The sequence below is a fragment of the Bufo gargarizans genome, chromosome 2, assembly GCF_014858855.1.
Source record: "Bufo gargarizans isolate SCDJY-AF-19 chromosome 2, ASM1485885v1, whole genome shotgun sequence".
Taxonomy (NCBI): domain Eukaryota; kingdom Metazoa; phylum Chordata; class Amphibia; order Anura; family Bufonidae; genus Bufo; species Bufo gargarizans.
The window spans coordinates 474,978,630-474,994,529 of record NC_058081.1 but is presented as its reverse complement, the minus strand read 5'-3'; the positions used below and the strand labels follow the sequence as shown (position 1 = coordinate 474,994,529).

General features: G+C 46.0%; 1 protein-coding gene across 1 annotated transcript in view; it reads left to right on the top strand.

Moving 5' to 3' along the window:
• The first annotated feature begins 1,920 nt into the window (after positions 1-1,920).
• Positions 1,921-15,900, top strand: part of COL7A1 (collagen type VII alpha 1 chain) — a 92,384-nt gene continuing 78,404 nt past the window's right edge. Inside the window, exon 1 of the mRNA XM_044277444.1 lies at positions 1,921-2,326. The gene's annotated coding sequence lies outside the window, so the exon portion shown is untranslated. The remainder of the gene's footprint in view (positions 2,327-15,900) is intronic.

The window sequence follows — 15,900 nt, the reverse complement described above, 5'->3', positions numbered from 1 at the left end:
GCTATGGGCAACATGGAGACTTTCATCAATCGGCCCAAGTACTGTTTCCATTTACATGCTGGTAGCAAAAAAAAAACTGTGAAGAGTCCTTTATTTAGGACACATGGTGGATTTTTTTAAACTTTTGGTGCCAAAATGCATAAAAATACTTAAAGGGCATCTGTCAGCAGTTTTGTCCCTATGACATTGGCTGACCTGTTACATGTGCGCTTGGCAGCTGAAGGCATCTGTGTTGGTCCCATGTTCCTATGTGCCCGCATTGCTGAGAAAATGATGTTTTAATATATGCAAATGAGCCTCTAGGAGCAACGGGGGCGTTGCCATTACACCTAGAAGCTCTGCTCTCTCTGCAACTGCCGCGCCCTCTGCAGGGCATGGTGGGAGTTGTAGCATCCATGCTTTAGGATTAAACAAGAATGCAGCATAGTCTTAATTGAAAGTTTCCTATCTTTTTATGCATGCAGCTCATAGGCAGAGCTATGTGTCGCCATGGTTACAGACTACAAACAAACCCTGCGTGTAGTCTGATCCTGCAGTCATTTCTTACTCCCTTCTGTCCTCTCTTCTGCTGGGTGTAGAGTGTCAAGATGGATCAGAATACACACAGGGTTTGTCGGTAGCCTGTGAACACGGAGACGCATAGGCCTGCATGGGGGCTGTGTGCACAAAACAGTAAGGCCCCTTTCACACGGGCGAGTTTTCCGCGCGGGTGCAATGCATGAGTTGAATGCATTTCTATGGGGCTGTTCACATGAGCGGTGATTTTCACACATCACTTGTGCATTGCGTGAAAATCGCAGCAAGCTCTATTTTGTGCGTTTTTCACGCAACGCAGGCCCCATAGAAGTGAATGGGGCTGCGTGAAAATCGCAAGCATCCGCAAGCAAGTGCGGATGCGGTGCGATTTTCACGCACGGTTGCTAGGAGACGATCGGGATGGAGACCCGATCATTATTATTTTCCCTTATAACATGGTTATAAGGGAAAATAATATCATTCTGAATATAGAATGCATAGTACAATAGCGCTGGAGGGGTTAAAAAAATAATAATAATAATTTAACTCACCTTAATCCACTTGCTCGCGCAGCCCGGCTTCTCTTCTGTGCTGTGTACAGGAAAAGGACCTGTGGTGACGTCACTCTGGTCATCACATGATCTTTTACCATAGTGATGGATCATGTGATGGACCATGTGATGACCGGAGTGACGTCACCACAGGTCCTTTTCCTGTACACAGCACAGAAGTAGACAGAGAGATGCCGGGCTGCGCGAGCAAGTGGATTAAGGTGAGTTAAATTATTATTATTATTATTTTTAACCCCTCCAGCGCTATTGTACTATGCATTCTGTATTCAGAATGCTATTATTTCCCCTTATAACCATGTTATAAGGGAAAATAATACAATCTACATTACACCGATCCCAAGCCCGAACTTCTGTGAAGAAGTTTGGGTTTGGGTACCAAACATGCTGATTTTTCTCTCGCGCGTGCAAAACGCATTACAATGTTTTGCACTCGAGCGGAAAAATCGCGCATGTTCCCGCAACGCACCCGCACCTTTTCCCGCAACGCCCGTGTGAAAGAGGCCTAAGAGATTATTATGCTTCCATAGCAATGTATGCACCCCACTGTGCCTGTAATATAGCAGTGTCCATGGGCTGCACTTGGTACAGCAGCTTTCACATAAATAGGACTATGCTGCAGTACCACACACAGCCTCTAGACAAGAGTGGCGCTATTGGGAAGGGGAAAAAACAGACCCTTTTCAATGCACTGATAATACAATTACAAGGGATTCTACGTCTTTCAGCTGCTTCTTATGTTCCTCCTTCGCCTTTCGTGGTTGCAAATAAATCTTGTTCTTTTTTTTCTTTCTTGCAGACAGGAGGCGGAGCCGGGAAGCATTAGAGGGGAGAATCTGTGTCACAGGCAGTCCGGCGTCCATTCACCTGGCTGGCAGGAGACTGTAGCTGGCATCTGCCTGTCTTCCTATCTATTGGCTGCGAGCTGCAGAGGAAGGGCTGGGGGATTAATTACACAGCATTAACTTTTTGTGTAGCTTTAGGGTACATGCTAAAAAAACGTCTGGGAGAGGCAACGACAGAAACGAGCAAAAGAAGAACCAGGAAAGCATAATTTGGGGAGTCATTTGATGACATTTTTCGATTTTTTTCCCCCCTCAAGGATTTTCTAATCTTCCTGTGCAGGAAAGTGAATTTGCAAGAAACAGAAAGTCAAGACGCAGCAGAAGGTGTCGCCCCTCTGCCATCCCCAGCTACCCATAGGAAGGGGGAGACCCGTGGATTATGCACCTACAGCAAAGGTAATGTCGAAACTTCCCTTGATTTTTGGAAATAGTAAGATGGGGTCGGCAGGCAGGGGCTGGGGGGCATGTGGCATTCTCACAACTGACTCTGTGTAGAGAAGGGGCACGCCCCCTCTCATGTGTAGAGCTGCATGCCATGATTTTCAGGACTCCGAAAGTTGGGTGCTAAGGTTGCATTCACACGCTGTGTATTTTGTTGCAGAAAGTTCAGCGACTGAGAAAAAGTTCCATTCACCCCGGGATTTACTGACATCCGTGTGCTTGGATTGAATGAATGGAACTGATTTTCAGTCATGGAAATGTCTGCAACAAAATACGCAGCGTGTGAGTGCACCCTAAGGCCTCCTGCACACGACCGTAGGTGTCCCGTTGCCGTATTGCGGACTGCATTTGTGGATACGCAATACACGGGTACCCTTCCGTGTGCATTCCGCATTCACTTCAATGGGTCCGCAAATCCGGAGATGCGGAATGGTGCGAAACGGAAGCACGGAACGGAACCCTACGGAAGCACTGCGGAGTGCTTCCATGGAGTTTCGTCCCGTACTTCCGTTCCACAAAAAGATAGAACATGTCCTATCTTTTTGCAGAACGGCCAATCAGGCACACTGCGCATGTGCTGTGTCCTCTCCATTAAATGCTATGGGACTACCGAAAATAGCCAAGCACAGTCCCACAAAGGTGATTAGAAGGGTAGCTGTGCATGCGCTGTGTCCTCGCCATTCACTGCTATGGGACTTCCGAAAATAGCCAAGCACAGTCCCACAAAGGTGATTAGAAGGGTGGCTGCGCATGCGCTGTGTCCTCTCCATTCAATGGTATGGGATATCCGAAAATAGCCAAGCACAGTCCCACAAAGGTGATTAGAGGGGTGGCTGCGCATGCGCTGTGTCCTCTCCATTTACTGGTATGGGATTTCCAAAAATAGCCGTGTGCACTCACTGAGCTATTTTTGGAAGTCCCATTGCAGGGAATAGAGAGGACACAGCGCATGCGCAGCCACCCTCCTTTTACCGTTATGGGACTGCCCTTGGTTGTTTTCAGAAGTCCCATACCAGTAAATGGAGAGGATGACTTTCTCTTCATTTATGCCAGGACCCTGTTCTTGTGTTGAGTGGCTCACATGGTTGGCATCCACACCTATCAGACATGTATGGCCCATTCTATTGATATGCCATAAATGTCCAGACGGGAATACCCCTTTAAGATTGGGTCTTGATGGAATTGCAAAGCGCTTTAGCAATTTTAGCAGGGCAATCCCTTGCATGCTGGTTTTGGGCACAGGGGTGCATCTCACGCCAACCTAGCATGGGCACAGCACAGACCATGGAAATGCTTGTGAATGACAAATCATGTGACTATCGCAAATCTACAGAATGGGCGCACCTGGATAGGTGATAGAGCCCCCGCCTCTCATTTCTATTGTACCATTGGACCCACTGCCAGGTGCAGCTGTTACCCCTGCACCCACTACAGCTACGCCCGGCGTCTCACCGTGGACTACAGCCTCCTGGCACCCATTGTCCTTACATTAGCCCCTTCACTGACCAAATACAAACACATTTGTCGTACGACCCCCCCCCCCCCTTCCTTCCCAGACCTGTGCGGACTCGACATTGCCATGAAGGGTTAAACCCACTCCCTGAGTTCTGGTACTTGGCACTATTTCCACATTTTGATTCATTTTCCAACAGGGGTGATTTTTTTGTCTGTGACCCCCAGCTGGGCACACCTGCCTCTGCGGTGCCAAAGGGTCAGTAACTGGAAGGATCGGATCCTGGATCTTCTTGCAGGATGGATATAGTTTAAAGCTGACAGAACTTCTCACCTGTACCACATACAGAGTCATCCAGAGGGTAGTAGTACCTCTGCTTGCTTTGGCACTCTTCATGTATCACTGCAGTATTGTACTTGGCCCACAGAGAAAGGAGGTCTGGAATGGTACATGGCAGAGTGCCCGCCAAGTCACGTCAGTCTGTCTGCAGAGGTGCAGGATTTTGGTATATAAGCCCTTTGTTGCTGCTTTATACCCTATGCAATCCCGGCCAGAGCAATCTGTAATAAGCTTTTCTCAGTGCATGGGCATCCTTCTCCTGTGCCAACCTCTAATGCCAGAGATCAGGGCAGGAATAGGAAGTTACATATAACAGCCACTGATGGCAGGAAGCAGTATAGGGGGTGCAATGGACAAGTGAGTGGTGCCCGACACTGAGGTGGGCGCTACAATGTGTCTGATACTGTGAAGACTAGAATACTTCAGATACATTGTAGTGGGGATTATAATGAGGCTGGCACTATAACACTACAGTGTGACTGGCACTGTGGACTAACATGATAGGACATGTTCTATAATGAGCTGGCACTATGGGGATTATAATGAGCTGGCACTATGGGGGTTATAATGAGCTGGCACTATGAGGGTTATAATGAGCTGGCACTATGAGGGTTATAATGAGCTGGCACTATGAGGGTTATAATAAGCTGGCACTATGGGGGTTATAACAAGCTGGCACTATGGGGGTTATGATGAGCTGCCACTATGAGGGTTATAATGACCTGGCACTATGGGGGTTATGATGAGCTGGCACTATGGGGGTTATAATGAGCTGGCACTATGGGGGTTATAATGAGCTGGCACTATGGGGGTTATTATGAGCTGGCACTATGGGGGTTATGATGAGCTGGCACTATAGGGATTATGATGAGCTGGTACCATGGGGGTTATAATGAGCTGGCACTATGGGGGTTATGATGAGCTGGCACTATGGGGGTTATGATGAGCTGGCACTATGGGGGTTATGATGAGCTGGCACTATGGGGGTTATAATGAGCTGGCACTATGGGGGTTATAATGAGCTGGCACTTTGAGGGTTATAATGAGCTGGCACTATGGGGGTTATGATGAGCTGGCACTATGGGGGTTATGATGAGCTGGCACTATGGGGGTTATAATGCTTCAGATACATGGTAATAGGGATTATAATAAGGCTGACACTACAATGTGACTGGCACTGTAGATTATAGTGATCCTGGCATCATGGGGATTATAGGGAGCTGGCACAATTGGGTATTACAATGTACTTGTGGGAACTGTAACCAACAGTTGGCACTATGGGCATTACAATATGCCCATTACTGTGGGATCTATAATGAGCGGGTATTATATGTTTGGAGTATTGAAGCTTAATTGTTAATTGCTGAGTCTGATGGACGATCGTATAAATCCAATTAACGGGGATGGATACATTCTGCAGAAGACATCATCTTACCAGGGCTAATCCCTTACTTATTGCCTCGCTGTGTCATTTTATACAGTATATGGGAAATGGATGATGGGGGTTATCATCATGGAATGCAGAATTTGATCTCGGAGGGAAGACCTCAGAGACATGATGTCATGTATACCTGGGCTCGGGTGTGGTCTTAAGGCTTAATCTCCGCAGCATCAAAGGGAGCAAAAAAATAAACCTCGCCACCACCCACCTCTGCTGCCGGATTCCAGAGATGAGAACTGAACCTGAATTGAATCACAGATTGAATGACTAGTACAGAACCTTGTAAAAGTATTCACCCCCTAAAATCTCTATCTTAAAAAATTCCGAGCTTCATCTAGAATGTATAAAGCTGTATGCAGGGAGCTCCCCCTAGTGGCCACTCGAGGCAGCTAAAAGGTTATCATGTAACTGTATGGTTGTGTGATGGAAAGCAGAGGATTTGGAGCTCTGCGTCAGTAAAATAGAGCTCTGGTTCCTGTAAGGATAACAAAAATAACCCACATATTCAAACATTACTCTCTCACAACTCCATATAGTGCAGAAAGATATCACTCTCCTATGTGGGTGAAAGGATACATTCTGGGTTGGCTGATTTATGAATATAATAGCAGAAGAGCAATGAAGACTGACACAGAGACAGAGCAGTAAGAGATCATGGCCATCAGCAACAAGTCACAAGCAAAGTCATCTTTTATGAGCCGGCAAAGTTCCGGTTTCTAGGAGAATCCCATTGGAATGACTTCCAGGAGTTCATCTGAAGAGTGGGGATCGCACATGTTGTTGAAGCATTAATCTATCACAGGTGGACAATGGGGCAGAGGGAGAAGAGCTGCACAAACAGGGGGAGATGTCTCCTTGGCAGCCGCACAATGACCGTCTTCTGAGAGCTCCGAGCTCCAGCCCTGCCCTTTATAATGAACCAGAACCAGGAGGACAAAGGGCCTGGAAAGCTCAGCCGACCAGCCAATAATCAATGGGGGTGGGGGTCCGGTCAGGAGGGGGCTCTCTGTTATTTATGCCTTTCAGACCTTGTACACAAAGTGGCTCTAGCAACGAAACATTTAGAAAAGTAGTAAAAATTAGATGTATAAAATAGCAAAGGATAAAACCACACAAAGCACAATAGCGATAGATAGATATACGGAAGAGAAAGAAAGAAAGAATGAAGGGTGGGTGGAAAGATAGATAGATAAATAGATATAGGATAGATATACGGAAGGAAAAGAAAGAAAAAAAAAAAGAAAGACCGAAGGAAGGGTGGGTGGATAGATATATAAATAGATAGATAGATATGGGATAGATATATGGAAGGAAGGAAGGAAGAGAAGAAGAAAGAGGAAGTAAGAAAGAAAGAAAGAAAGATAGAAAGAAAGAAAAATATATGGAAGGAAGAAAAAGAAAGAAAGAAGGAAGGGTGGGTGGATAGATAGATATATAGAACAGACAGACAGATAGATAGATAGATAGATAGATAGATAGATAGATGAAAGAAAGAAGATGGATAGATTACACTTGTGATATTTATTTATGCACTTTATAGCGCTGACATATTCCGCAGCGCTTTACAGACATTATCATCGCTCTGTCCCCAGGAGCTCACAATCTAAGGTCCCTATCAGTCTGTCTTTGGAGTGTGGGAGGAAACCGGAGAACCCGGAGGAAACCCACGCAAACACGAGGAGAACATACAAACTCCATGCAGATGTTGTCATTGGTCAGATTCAAACCTAGGACCCCAGGGCTGCTACCCACTGAGCCACCGTGCTGTCCATATAGGAGAACTTGATCCATTATTTCATAAATCATTTTCCATTCAGCCTTAGACAGTTGGGCCGCACCCTGTGGTAGCGCTGGACGATGGCGCTGATACTTGTTATCCGGCTTCAGACATCGCTAAGAAGCTGCTGAAACAGAACATGTAGATGGCAATGTCTATTGGAGCAGATCCAGGCTGAATGGTCCTGACACCTTCCGCAGTCCGCAGGTTCCTCTGTTTGTCAGTTGTCATGTGGCGTTAAAGGGCAAGCATGAATACTGAGGAGGTGAACGTATTGAGCTTGAAGTACATCTTACAGCCATATCTCGTGACAGACAGAAAATGTTAGGAGTTGTAGTCTTGTAACAGCTTGACCGCCACTAACTGGAGAGCACTGCCTTATATGCAACCAATGCCCCAGCACAGACCAAGGGGGTTATTTACTAATAGAAATATGTCTGTATTTGGCGCATTTCTGGCGCAGATGCCAGTCTGCGACTTTTCCCGACTCATGCCAGGTCTAAAAAGTGGGCGTGGCGTGGGCGAGAATAGGGGATGGGGCGGCAGGCCCGTCTCATTCATTTTTTTCTACGCCTCTTTTAGATGCGACGGTGGATCTGCTGAAGTAATGTAGAGGCGCCGATAACTTTGGCGGATCCACCACCAGCACAGGCCCTTATTAAGACTGGCATCTAAAACGCCGGTCTTACTAAATGACCCCCCAAATCTTGACAAAGTGTTGCCTAGTCCCATTCAGCGGAGAACTCCTTTACCAAACGCCTCTGTTTAATCTGTGGCTCTTCTTGTTGCATTGCATGTCTACCGGCAGACTGAGTGCTGGGGACGTATTGTGCTATATCGCTATTAGTGATAAAGGGTTAAGGCTTGATAATCTGTAGCCTGCGAGCGTGTGGTGTGCTGGATGAGAAATGCTGCGGATGATGGGTGGAGACCGCCATGCCCCAGGCTACACATTACAGCATGAGACACACCTATCCAGGTTAGGATTATAGTGCTGAGCAAACAGATGTCCTCCTGTATATCCTGCCCGGATCTGTTATACCGAGGAATCCGCACTGTGCACCATAATCAAACCAGGCCTTGGTCGCCTTATAGAATTTATATGTAAGATGCAGGTTACATTTGTTGTGGCTGAGTATGACAGCTACTGTGTGATTACATCTTTAGAGGCTTTATAATGTAGTGCTCCAGAGCTGCATTTACTATTCTACTGGTGCAGTCACTGTGTACATACATTACTTATCCTGTGCTGATCCTGAGTTACATCCTGTATTATACTCCAGAGCTGGACTCACTATTCTACTGGTGCAGTCACTGTGTACATACATTACTTATCCTGTACTGATCCTGAGTTACATCCTGTATTATACTCCAGAGCTGCACTCACTATTCTGCTGGAGGAAACACTGTGTACATACATTACATTATTTGCACTTATCCTGAGTTACATCCTGTATTATACTCCAGAGCTGCACTCACTATTCTGCTGGTGCAGTCACTGTGTACATACATTACTTATCCTGTACTGATCCTGAGTTACATCCTGTATTATACTCCAGAGCTGCACTCACTATTCTGCTGGTGCAGTCACTGTGTACATACATTACTTATCCCGTACTGATCCTGAGTTACATCCTGTATTATACTCCAGAGCTGCACTCACTATTCTGCTGGAGGAGTCACATGCTTTAGGTGAGCTTTTTTAAAGCAGTGAACCTTTTTATACATTAGATCAAATGTCTGATCAAGAGCTGTACAGATGCTAAATTCTGGGAGATTTAAAGGGGAAGAGTATTCACCTTTAAATGTGAGATTGCATGAGAGTTTTGCAGCAGATGTGACTCTTTGCCAGGCGCATAAGCCGTAAGTTTGCCTCTCCATGCAGCACTATAAGAAGAGGGGTGGGTTGTGTCCGGTAGTAGCATGGCTCTGATGATGGATGTAGCAGGCACTCTGCTCGGCTGCTTTTCACATTTCCTGAGCTGTTTCCTCGCTCTTGCACTGTCATCCCCCGGCTTATAAGTAAAACCAATGTTTCCTGGAGCGCTGCCTCGGAGTTGACAGAGGATGACATATCAGACTGTATTTTATCCCATGTTTGCTGGATGGGCACCACACAGAATATACTTTGTGTTCACTGTTTACAATAAATCTGCTTGCTTTGACCAAATGAAAACATTCTTGTATACTTCAGAGGATAGAAACCTGTACAGACCTAATGCTTCTTGCACAGGAGAGTGTGCTACAGTTATGTTCAATCTTGGCCAGGTGTCAGCAACCTTCGGCACTCCAGCTGTGTTGAAACTACAATTCCCAGCATGCTCCATTCACTTTCTATGGGAGTTTAGAGAACAGCCAAGCAAGTGTGGATGCTGGGAGCCGTAGTTACACCACGGCTGAAGTGCCGAAGGTTGCTGATCTCTGATCTAAGCAATACAGCTTAGTATCAGTCAGCTTCTGGAAGGTGAAGTGGCCCTTTAAATCATCTGCCTATTTTATTGGATGTTGCAGAGAGTATATACTAATCATTGGGTCATCAGGGAGTATATACTATGACAGGTGTGGACAAAATGCTACAGGGTCACCAGGAAGTGGACATAATCCTATGGGGTCACCAGGAAGTAGACATAATCCTATGGGGTCACCAGGAAGTGGACATAATCCTATGGAGTCACCAGGAAGTAGACATAATCCTATGGGGTCACCAGGAAGTGGACATAATCCTATGGGGTCACCAGGAAGTAGACATAATCCTATGGGGTCACCAGGAAGTGGACATAATCCTATGGGGTCACCAGGAAGTGGACATAATCCTATGGGGTCACCAAGAAGTGGACATAATCCTATGGGGTCACCAAGAAGTGGACATAATCCTACCGGGTCACCAGGAAGTGGACATAATCCTATGGGGTCACCAGGAAGTTGACATTTTGCCGCTGGGATATCTAAGAGTAAACATGATCCCATTGGGTCAGCAGGCATTAGACTTGATCTTAAAGGGTATTCCTATTTAAAGTGATGGCATAATGACAGAATTGTCCATCACTTTATGATATCGTCTGACCTCTGGGACCACCCTGATCCTGATAACAAAGGGGCTGCAGTGTTGGTGTAGTGCAGCGTTCCCTTCGCTGTTTTTCCTGCACAGCGTTGCTACCCACTGTGCAGGGAAAACCTAGAAGGAACCAGCCCCTTCATTCTGAGGATCATGAAGTTGGACCTCCACTGATGATAAAGTGATGTCATATCCTTGTGATATGACATCACTTTATGAAATAGGAATGACCCTTTAATGAGTCACCAAGCAGTAGCCAATGATCTTACTGGGTCACCAGGGAACTTGTGTCTACTGGGTCATCATGGAGTAAACTCGTGTCTGTTGGGTCATCAAGACCATGGGTCATCTTAGCATGAACATGTGTTTACTGGGTTTTCACAGAGTGAATATACACTCACCTAAAGAATTATTAGGAACACCTGTTCTGGTTCTCATTAATGTGATTATCTAGTCAACCAATCACATGGCAGTTGCTTCGATGCATGTCGGGTTGTGGTCCTGGTCAAGACAATCTCCTGAACTCCAAACTGAATGTCAGAATGGGAAAGAAAGGTGATTTAAGCAATTTTGAGCGTGGCATGGTTGTTGGTGCCAGACGGGCTGGTCTGAGTATTTACACAATCTGCTCAGTTACTGGGATTTTCACGCACAACCATTTCTAGGGTTTGCAAAGAATGGTGTGAAAAGGGAAAAACATCCAGTATGCGTCAGTCCTGTGGGCGAAAATGCCTTGTTGATGCTAGAGGTCAGAGGAGAATAGGCCGACTGATTCAAGCTGATAGAAGAGCAACGTTGACTGAAATAACCACTCGTTACAACCGAGGTCTGCAGCAAAGCATTTGTGAAGCCACAACACGCACAACCTTGAGGCGGATGGGCTACAACAGCAGAAGACCCCCACCGGGTACCACTCATCTCCACTACAAATAGGAAAAAGAGGCTACAATTTGCACGAGCTTACCAAAATTGGACTGTTGAAGACTGGAAAAATGTTGCCTGGTCTGATGAGTCTCGATTTCTGTTGAGACATTCAAATGGTAGAGTCTGAATTTGGCGTAAACAGAATGAGAACATGTATCCATCATGCCTTGTTACCACTGTGCAGGCTGGTGGTGGTGGTGTAATGGTGTGGGGGATGTTTTCTGGGAACACTTTAGGCCCCTTAGTGCCAATTGTCCATCGTTTAAATGCCACGGGCTACCTGAGCATTGTTTCTGACCATGTCCATCCCTTCATGACCACCATGTACCCATCCTCTGATGGCTACTTCCAGCAGGATAATGCACCATGTCACAAAGCTTGAATCATTTCAAATTGGTTTCTTGAACATGACAATGAGTTCACTGCACTAAAATGGCCCCCACAGTCACCAGATCTCAACCCAATAGAGAATCTTTGGGATGTGGTGGAACGGGAGCTTCGTGCCCTGGATGTGCATCCCTCAAATCTCCATCAACTGCAAGATGCTATCCTATCAATATGGGCCAACATTTCTAAAGAATGCTATCAGCACCTTGTAGAATCAATGCCACATAGAATTAGGGCAGTTCTGAAGGCAAAAGGGGGTCCAACACCGTATTAGTATGGTGTTCCTAATAATTCTTTAGGTGAGTGTATGTCTATTGGGTCATCATCTGTCTACTGGGTTATTGTGGAGTGGACATGTGTCTACTGGGTCTTTATGGACTGGACATTTTACTACAGCAGCATCATGGGGGTGGACACATGTCTAGTTGGTCATCAGGGAGTAAACTAGTGTCTACTGGATCATTGTAGAGGGGGCATGTATCTACTGGATCATCATGTACTGGACATGTGTCTACTCGATCATCATGGAGTAATCGTGTGTCTACCGGGTCATTGTAGAGTGATCTTGTGTGTACTAAATCATTATTGACTGGACACATGTCTACTGGATCATCTTGGAATGGACAAGTATCAAGTGGATCATCTTGGAGTGGACAGGTATCTACTGGGTCATCATAAAGTGGACTAGTAGTGTCTACTTGTTCTTCATGGGGTTGACATGTGTGTACCGGATCATTGTGGACTGGACACCTGTCTACTGGATCATCTTGGATGGCAAGTATCTACTAGGTCATCATAAAGTGGATTATTGTCTACTTGTTCTTCATGGGGTGGATTCTATGGTCAGTTGTAGTACCGAAGGCTAAATAAGACTGTCTAAGAGAGCTGTATGGAATATATATGATTATTTTTGGATTTGTCCCCTTTGTTCAGGACACGTTTGTTAGTAAAACATCCATGACATCATCTAGCCTGCAGGTGTATCACCTTCTATCATGTGTCTCCTCGCTGGTAAAGTGATTGTTAAAGGGCTTCAGACAATTAGTAAGGATAAAGTGAGGGCTTCAAAGCTGGGAAACACAAAGGAGGACTGGGGGAGTCAGCCATAGTGGGACATTCCTACATTCTGAGCTCACAGAGGGGGAGTGACTGATCATGTCCTTCTTACCTCAGGTCATGGAGGCAAGAATCCATCAGGACTTCAAAGAGAAGGTGGCTATGAAGAAGGAGGGTCTGATTGATGGGAAAGTTGGAGGGCACCCTAATCATTTTGGCTCCACATTAGAGACCTGGACATTACAAGACACAGCTCTGATAACTGTACTGTAACATGACATGCACTCGCGTCCATCACATGACCAGGACGGAGTTTTATCCTCTAGAGATAAACAATGAAGGATCAGCAAGCAGAGATCTTGAAGAGAGCAAGAAATTGATGGAGAAAATATAATGAAAACTTTTAGAACTTTTCAGTATGGCTTGGCTTGTTGGTGCCAGTCTGGCACCAAGCCTCTAGGGCAGAAGCCTCCCTGACAATGCCCCTATCAGGCCTCCCCATTCTTGATGCAAACAAAGGCACAAATCCTAGCAAAACGCCATTATGCCTTCAGTCACCCATCATAAACCAAGAAAAGGAAATGGCCTTTCAGTGCCCTGGTCATGAACACACAGCGCCACTACTGTATCCGGTATTGTAGCTCATCCGAATTGAAGTGAATGGCACTGAGCCGCAATACCGGACATGGCCAATGCCTGAAAGTGGTGCTGTTTTAGCTAAAAATTCTTTGTGATGATTGGTGGTTGTTCCAAAAGTCAAACCCTCACCAATAGCAAACCTACAAGAGCAGGTTCTCCAAAAGTAAGTCTCAGAAAACGCAAAGCTAGCCAAGGCCGGTTCCATCATGAGAGGAGGATGTAATCCACAGATGGTTTGCTTCCTGCTAATGTGACTTGTGAGACACTGAAAGGGTTAATCATCAACATACGTGGGCCAGGACCTGCAATGGCAGATGTACAGTAAGGCGGCCATATCTGGCTCCCACCACATGTGGATGCGAGAACGCTGTAAATTTAGATAAATTCCAGGAATTCCAATATAAAGCAAATGTCAAGACCTGCACCGTTCTCCCGGAGAGGCCGACGAGCCTGGAGGCTGATGAGGCGCCTATTAGCTACTTGATTTGACACTCTATTTAATAGGCTAACTGCGCTAATGGGCGCCGTCCACATTGTAGTGCCGCATGTGAGGTCTGAACATGTTACACCCGCTGCCAAAAAATCTGTGTTTAGACAGAGTTTCCTCTTTTAGATCCGTCCCCCCCCCCTCTGTGTACAGCAAATATTTGGATAAGGGATGAAGATGTGACTCATTGCCTTGTCTAAGGCCCCTTTCACACGAGGGAGTTTTCTGCGCGGGTGCAATGCGTGACGTGAACGCACAGCACCCTCACTGAATCCTGACCCATTAATTTCAATGGGTCTGTGTACAGGAGCGTTGTTTTTCACGCATCAGTTCTGCGTTGCGTGAAAATCGCAGCATGTTCTATATTCTGTATGTTTTTCACGCGGCCCTGGCCCCATAGAAGTGAATGGGGCTTCAGTAAAAAATGCATCGCATCCGCAAGCAAGTGCGGATGCGATGCGTTTTTCACTGATGGTTACTAAGGCCCCTTTCACACTGGTGAGGATTCCGCGCGGATGCGATGCGTGAGTTGAACGCATTGCACCCGCACTAAATCCCGACCCATTCATTTCTTTGGGGCTGTTCACATGAGCGGTGATTTTCACGCATCACTTGTGCGTTGTGTGAAAATCGCAGCATGCTCCTCTTTGTGCGTTTTTCACAAAATGCAGGCCCCATAGAAATGAATGGGGTTGTGTGAAAATCGCAAGCAAGAGCGGATGCGGTGCGATTTTCACGCACTGTTGCTAGGAGACGATCGGGATGGAGACCCGATCATTATTATTTTACCTTATAACATGGTTATAAGGGAAAATAATAGCATTCTGAATACAGACTGCATAGTACAATAGCGCTGGAGGGGTTAAATCTTTTTTTTTTTTTTAATGTAACTCACCTTAATCCACTTGATCGCGATGCCGGCATCTCCTTCTGTCTTCATCTTAGCTGTGTGCAGCAACAGGACCCGTGGTGACGTCACTCCGGTCATCACATGATCCATCACCATGGTAAAAGATCATGTGATGGATCATGTACTGACCGGAGTGACGTCACCACAGGTCCTGTTCCTCCGCGGTAAAGGAATCCATAACGCAATTCACCTTTTACCAGTAAACGAAGCGTGAATGAATTTCAAAACCTGACATTCGCTCATCTCTAACAGCAACAGACTACAAATAACCCTGTGTAGTCAGATGTTGCTGAGCTCCATTTGCTACTACCCCGACGTCTGATCCAATGCACTGCTCTCCATACGCCTCCCTGCTTCTAGCGACAAATAGTAGCAAATGAAGGATCTGACTACACAGGGTTTGTTTGTAGTCTGTAGCTATGGAGACACATAGGTCTGAAAAGGACTGGTATATATTTTCTAATTGTATAAAGCTCCTTTGTAGACCTACATAGTTACAGACTCATGGGGGCAACAGAACTAAGCACGTCCAGCACTGCTACATCTTGTGTCTCCATTATCTGATCCCTCGCAGGCTTCGAGAGGGAACGGCATGCATGTTTTATATTAGCAGCGAGCTCCTAGCTATAGAAGGTCTGTAAATCCCAATCCATAAGGGATAATAGTTTTTTTTTCAACATTAGATTTCCATCGAAAGATTCGTCAAACAGTTGCTCTTTCTGTTTCCCAACCTGTAGCTTTCAGCTACAATTAAAGGGGTTGTCCGATTGGTCTTCATATCCTGGTCTCTTTCGACGCACAGGAAATGACTTCCCAGCCAATCACTGGCTGAGACGTGTCACCGCTGTGGCTAGTGATTGGCTGAGCATCATTTCCTATGTGTTACACAGACCAGTGGAGACACCTGGAAGTGTTGAAACGGGAGTGGGAAAGGAGCTAAGGGAAATACCATTTTGACTCTTTGATGTGTGGGTAGGATGATTCTCCAGGTCCCATTCACTGGCAGCAAGCAGAGATCTTAAAGGGCATTTGTCAGCAGTTTTGTACCTATGACACTGGCT